The 6668-nt window shown below is 40.5% G+C and overlaps 1 non-coding gene across 1 annotated transcript; it reads right to left on the bottom strand.

Annotated features, from left to right (window-relative positions):
- Nucleotides 1–637: 637 nt before the first annotated feature.
- Nucleotides 638–745, bottom strand: LOC112752784 (small nucleolar RNA R71). The gene has a single exon (XR_003177200.1). It is a non-coding gene; the product is annotated as a small nucleolar RNA R71 (small nucleolar RNA).
- Nucleotides 746–6668: the final 5923 nt, after the last annotated feature.

The following is a 6668-nucleotide window of genomic DNA, read 5'->3' as shown; positions in this document are numbered from 1 at the left end:
CTTTTTTACATTACATTCTTTTTTCCTTTTACTCACACAAAGGAATCTCTATACTATGACATAGAGGATTCTATATTTTCTTTGTTATTCCCTTCTTTGTCATATGAGCAGGAGCAAGGACAAGAACATTCTTGTTGAAGCAGATCCTGAACCTGAAAGGACTCTAAAAAGGAAACTAAGAGAAGCTAAAATACAACAATCCAGAGATAACCTTACAGGAATTTTCGAACAGGAAGAGGAGATGGCAGCCGAAAATAATAATAACGCAAGGAGGATGCCTGGTGACTTCACTGCACCTAATTCCAATTTACATGGAAGAAGCATCTCAATTCTTGCCATTGGAGCAAACAACTTTGAGTTGAAACCTCAATTAGTTTCTCTGATGCAGCAGAACTGCAAGTTTCATGGACTTCCATCTGAAGATCCTTTTCAGTTCTTAACTGAATTCTTGCAAATCTGTGATACTGTTAAGACCAATGGGGTTGATCCCGAGGTCTACAGGCTTATGCTTTTCCCGTTTGCTGTAAGAGACAGAGCTAGAGTGTGGTTGGACTCTCAACCTAAAGATAGCATGAACTCTTGGGATAAGCTGATCAAGACTTTCTTAGCCAAGTTCTTTCCTCCTCAAAAGCTGAGTAAGCTTAGAGTAGATGTTCAAACCTTCAGACAGAAAGAAGGTGAATCCCTCTATGAAGCTTGAGAGAGATATAAGCAACTGACCAAAAAGTGCCCTTCTGACATGCTTTCAGAATGGACCATCCTGGATATATTCTATGATGGTCTGTCTGAATTAGCTAAGATGTCATTGGATACTTCTGCAGGTGGATCCATTCACCTAAAGAAAACGCTTGCAGAAGCTCAAGAACTCATTGACATGGTTGCTAATAACTAGTTCATGTACACTTCTGAGAGGAATTCTGTGAGTAATGGGACACCTCAGAAGAAGGGAGTTCTTGAAATTGATACTCTGAATGCCATATTGGCTCAGAATAAAATATTGACTAAGCAAGTCAATATGATTTCTCAGAGTCTGAATGGAATGCAAGCTGCATCCAATAGTACTCAAGAGGCATCTTCTGAGGAAGAAGCTTATGATCCTGAGAACCCTGTAATAGCAGAGGTGAATTACATGGGTGAACCCTATGGAAATACCTATAATTCCTCATGGAGAAATCACCCAAATCTCTCATGGAAGGATCAACAAAAGCCTCAACAAGGCTTTAATAATGGTGGAAGAAACAGGTTTAGCAATAGCAAGCCTTTTCCATCATCCACTCAGCAAAAGACAGAGAGTTCTGAGCAGAATCCATCTAGCTTGGCAAATATAGTCTCTAATATATCTAAGGCCACTCTAAGTTTCATGAATGAAACAAGGTCCTCCATTAGAAATTTGGAAGCACAAGTGGGCCAGCTAAGTAAAAGGATCACTGAAATTCCTCCTAGTACTCTCCCAAGCAATACAGAAGAAAATCCAAAAGGAGAGTGCAAGGCCATTGAAATGACCATCATGGCCGAAATCACAAAAGAGGAGGAGGACGTGAATACCAGTGAGGAAGACCTCTTGGGACGTCCAGAGATCAATAAGGAGTTTCCCTCTGAGGAACCAAAGGAATCTGAGGCTCATCTAGAGACCATAGAGATTCCATTGAACCTCCTTATGCCATTCATGAGCTCTGATGAGTATTCTTCTTCTGAAGAGAATGAAGATGTTACTGAAGAGCAAGTTGCCAAGTACCTTGGTGCTATCATGAAGCTGAATGCCAAATTATTTGGTAATGAGGCTTGGGAAGATGAACCTCCCTTGCTCACCAATGAACTGAGTGATCTGGATCAACTGATATTGCCTCAGAAGAAACAGGATCCTGGAAAGTTCTTAATACCTTGTACCATAGGTACCATGACCTTTGAAAAGGCTCTATGTGACCTTGGGTCAGGGATAAACCTCATGCCCCTCTCTGTAATGGAGAAATTGGAATATTTGAGGTGCAAGCTGCCAGAATCTCACTAGAGATGGCAGACAACTCAAGAAAACAGGCTTATGGACTAGTAGAGGACATGTTAGTAAAGGTTGAAGACCTTTACATCCCTGCTGATTTCATAATCCTAGACACTGGGAAGGAAGAGGATGAATCCATCATCCTTGGAAGACCCTTCCTAGCCACAGCAAGAGCTGTGATTGATGTGGACAGAGGAGAGTTGGTCCTTCAACTGAATGAGGACTACCTTGTGTTTAAAACTCAAGGTCCTCCTTCTGTAACCATGGAGAGGAAGCATGAAAAGCTTCTCTCAGTACAGAGTCAAACAAAGCCCCCACAATCAAACTCTAAGTTTGGTGTTGGGAGGCCTCAGCCAAACTCTAAGTTTGGTGTTGAATCCCCACATCCAAACTCTAAGTTTGGTGTTGGGAATCTATAAAATTGACCTGATCACCTGTGTGGCTCAGTGAGAGCCTACTGTCAAGCTATTGACATTAAAAGAAGTGCTTGTTGGGAGGCAACCCAATATTATTTAATATATTTTATTTTATTTTCTCTTTGTTATTTCATGATTTACTAGGTTGATGATCATGTGGAGTCACAAAAACTACAAAAAAAAAATTCAAAAACAGAATGAAAAATAGCTTTGAAAACAGAACACCCTGGAGGAAGGGCTTACTGGCGTTTAAACGCCAGTAAGGAGCATCTGGCTGGCGTTAAACGCTAGAAACAAGCAGCATTCTGGCGTTTAAACGCCAGGAATGCACCCCAAAGGAAAACTGGCGTTCAACATCAGAAACATGCTGCAGACTGGCATTGAACGCCCAAAACAAGCATGGAAGTGGCGTTTAACGCCAGAAACATGCTGCAATCTGGAGTTAAACATCAGGATTGCCTACAGAGGGAATTTACATGCCTAATTGGAGCAGGGATGATTAAAGTCCTTGGCCCCACTGGATCTGTGGACCCCACAAGATCCCCACCTACTTCTTCTCTCCTTTTCACACCTTTTCATAACTCTCTTCCCCAAATACCCCTCACCAATCAACTCAATCACTCTTTCCCATCACCTCTTCACCACTCACATCCATCCTCTCTTCCCCAAAAACCCCACCTACCTTTAAATTCAAAATAATTTCCCTCCCAAACCCAACCCTAAATGGCCGAACCCTAACCCCTCCCCACTCCTATATAAACCCCTCATTCCTTCTTCATTTTCACACAACACAACCCTCTGTTCTTCCCCTTGGCCGAATCCACCTTCTCCCTCCATCTCCTCTATTTTTCTTCTTCTTCTACTTCTTTCTCTTTTATTTTGCTCGAGGACGAGCAACCATTTTAAGTTTGGTGTGGTAAAAGCATTGCTTTTTGTTTTTCTATAACCATTTATGGCACCTAAGGCCAGAGAAACCTCTAGAAAGAGGAAAGGGAAGGCAATCGCTTCCACCTCTGAGTCATGGGAGATGGAGAGATTCATCTCTAAGGTTCATCAAGACCACTTCTATGAAGTTGTGGCCAAGAAGAAAGTGATCCCTGAGGTTCCTTTCAAACTCAAAAAGAATGAGTATCCGGAGATCCGACTTGAAATCCAAAGAAGAGGTTGGGAAGTTCTAACCAACCCCATTCAACAAGTCGGGATCTTAATGGTTCAAGAGTTCTATGCAAACGCATGGGTTACCAGGAACCATGGTCAAAGTGTGAACCCGAACCCAAAGAAAATGCTTACCATGGTTCGGGGGAAATACTTAGATTTCAGTCCGGAGAATATAAGGTTGGCGTTCAACCTACCAATGATGGAAGAGAACGCACGCCCCTACACTAGAAGAGTCAACTTTGATCAAAGGTTGGACCAAGTCCTCGTGGATATATGTGTGGAAGGAGCTCAATGGAAATTGACTCAAGGGGCAAGCCGGTTCAACTAAGAAGGCTTGACCTCAAACCAGTGGCTAGAGGATGGTTGGAGTTCATTCAACGCTCAATCATTCTTACTAGCAACCGGTCTGAAGTTACTATAGACCGGGCCATCATGATCCATAGTATCATGATCAGGGAGGAAGTGGAAGTTCATGAGATTATACCTCAAGAACTCTACAAGGTGGCTAACAAGACCTCCACTTTGGCAAGGTTAGCCTTTCCTCACCTCATTTGCCACCTCTGCAATTCGGCTGGAATTGACATAGAGGGTGACATCCTCATTGAAGAGGATAAGCCCATCACTAAGAAAAAGATGGAGCAAACAAGAGAGCATGAACCTCAACATGAGCATGAGGAAATTCCTCACCATGAAACCCCTGAGATGCCTCAAGGGATGCACTTTCCTCCACAAAACTATTGGGAACAAATCAACACTTCCCTAGGTGAATTAAGTTCCAACATGGGACAATTAAGGGTGGAACATCAAGAGCACTCCATCATCCTCCATGAAATTAGAGAAGATCAAAGAGCTATGAGGGAGGAGCAAGAAAGACAAGGAAGAGACATAGACGAGCTCAAAAGCACCATTGGTTCTTCAAGAAGAGGAAGACGCCACCCTCACTAAGGTGGACTCATTCCTTAATCTCCTTGTTTATTTATTTTCCTGTTTTTCAATTTTTATGCTTTATGTTTGTTTATGTTTTTGTCTTCATGATCACTAGTATTTAAGTGTCTATGCCTTAAAGTTATGAATGTCCTATGAATCCATCACCTCTCTTGAATGAAAAATGTTTTAATTACAAAAGAACAAGAAGTACATGGTTTCGAATTCATCCTTGAAACTAGTTTAATTATTTTGATGTGGTGACAATACTTCTTGTTTTCTGAATGAATGCTTGAACAGTGCATATGTCTTTTGAAGTTGTTGTTTAAGAATGTTAAATATGTTGGATCTTGAAAGAATGATGAACAGGAGAAATGTTATTTGATAATCTGAAAAATCATAAAAATGATTCTTGAAGCAAGAAAAAGTAGTGAATACAGAAAGCTTGCGAAAATAAAAAAATAAAAAAAATAAAAAAAATAAAAAAAGAAAAAAAAAGCAAGCAGAAAAAGCCAAAAGCTCTTAAAATCAAGAGGCAAGAGCAAAAAGCCAGTAACCCTTAAAACCAAAAGGCAAAGGTAATAAAAAGGATCCAAGGCTTTGAGCATAAGTGGATAGGAGGGCCTAAAGGAATAAAATCCTGGCCTAAGCAGCTAAACCAAGCTGTCCCTAACCATGTGCTTGTGGCGTGAAGGTGTCAAGTGAAAACTTGAGACTGAGCGGTTAAAGTCAAGGTCCAAAGAAAAAGAAGAGTGTGCTTAAGAACCCTGGACACCTCTAATTGGGGATTTTAGCAAAGCTGAGTCACAATCTGAAAAGGTTCACCCAGTTATGTGTCTGTGGCATTTATGTATCCGGTGGTAATACTGGAAAACAAAGTGCTTAGGGCCACGGCCAAGACTCATAAAGTAGCTGTGTTCAAGAATCAACATACTGAACTAGGAGAATCAATAACATTATCTGAATTCTAGGTTCCTATAGATGCCAATCATTCTGAATTTCAATGGATAAAGCGAGATGCCAAAACTATTCAAGAGGCAAAAAGCTACAACTCCCGCTCATCTGATTGGAGCTATGTTTCATTGATATTTTGGAATTTATAGTATATTCTCTTCTTTTTATCCTATTTGATTTTCAGTTGCTTGGGGACAAGCAACAATTTAAGTTTGGTGTTGTGATGAGCGGATAATTTATACGCTTTTTGGCATTGTTTTTACATAGTTTTCAGTATGATTTAGTTAGTTTTTAGTATATTTTTATTAGTTTTTAATTAAAAATCACATTTCTAGACTTTACTATGAGTTTGTGTGATTTTCTGTGATTTCAGATATTTTCTGGCTGAAATTGAGGGACCTGAGCAAAAATCAGATTCAGAGATTGAAGAAGGACTGCAGATGCTGTTGGATTCTGACCTCCCTGCACTCAAAGTGGATTTTCTAGAGCTACAGAACTCCAAATGGTGCGCTTCTAATTGCGTTGGAAAGTAGACAACCAAGGAGTTCCAGCAATATATAATAGTCCATACTTTTCCCGAGTTTAGATGACGCAAATTGGCATTGAACGCCAGTTCTATGTTGCAGTCTGGCATTCAGCGCCAGAAACAAGTTGCAAAGTGGAGTTCAACGCCAAAAACACGTTACAAACTGGCATTCAACTCCAAGAATGACCTCTCCACGTGTAAAATTCAAGCTCAGCCCAAGCACACACCAAATGGGCCCCGGAAGTGGATTTCTGCATCGTTTACTCATTTCTGTAAACCCTAGTAACTAGTTTAGTATAAATAGGACTTTTTACTATTGTATTTACATCTTTAGTTTCATCTTTAGATCACGTTTGGGGGCTAGCCATTCGGCCATGCCTGGACCTTATCACTTATGTATTTTCAACGGTAGAGTTTCTACACACCATAGATTAAGGTGTGGAGCTCTTCTGTTCCTCAAAGATTAATGCAAAGTACTACTGTTTTTCTATTCAATTCAACTTATTTCGCTTCTAAGATATTCATTCGCACTTCAATATGATGGATGTGATGATTGTGACAGTCATCATCATTCTCAACTTATGAACGCGTGCCTGACAACCACTTCCGCTCTATATTAGATTGAATGGATATCTCTTGGATATCCAATACAGGGGACCGAGTCCGAGTTATTAGTGTCTTCGTGGTATAAGTT

Source organism: Arachis hypogaea, chromosome 15, assembly GCF_003086295.3.
Source record: "Arachis hypogaea cultivar Tifrunner chromosome 15, arahy.Tifrunner.gnm2.J5K5, whole genome shotgun sequence".
Taxonomy (NCBI): Eukaryota; Viridiplantae; Streptophyta; class Magnoliopsida; order Fabales; family Fabaceae; genus Arachis; species Arachis hypogaea.
Note: the sequence above shows the minus strand (reverse complement) of the source record. Positions and strands in the feature narration are given on the sequence as shown.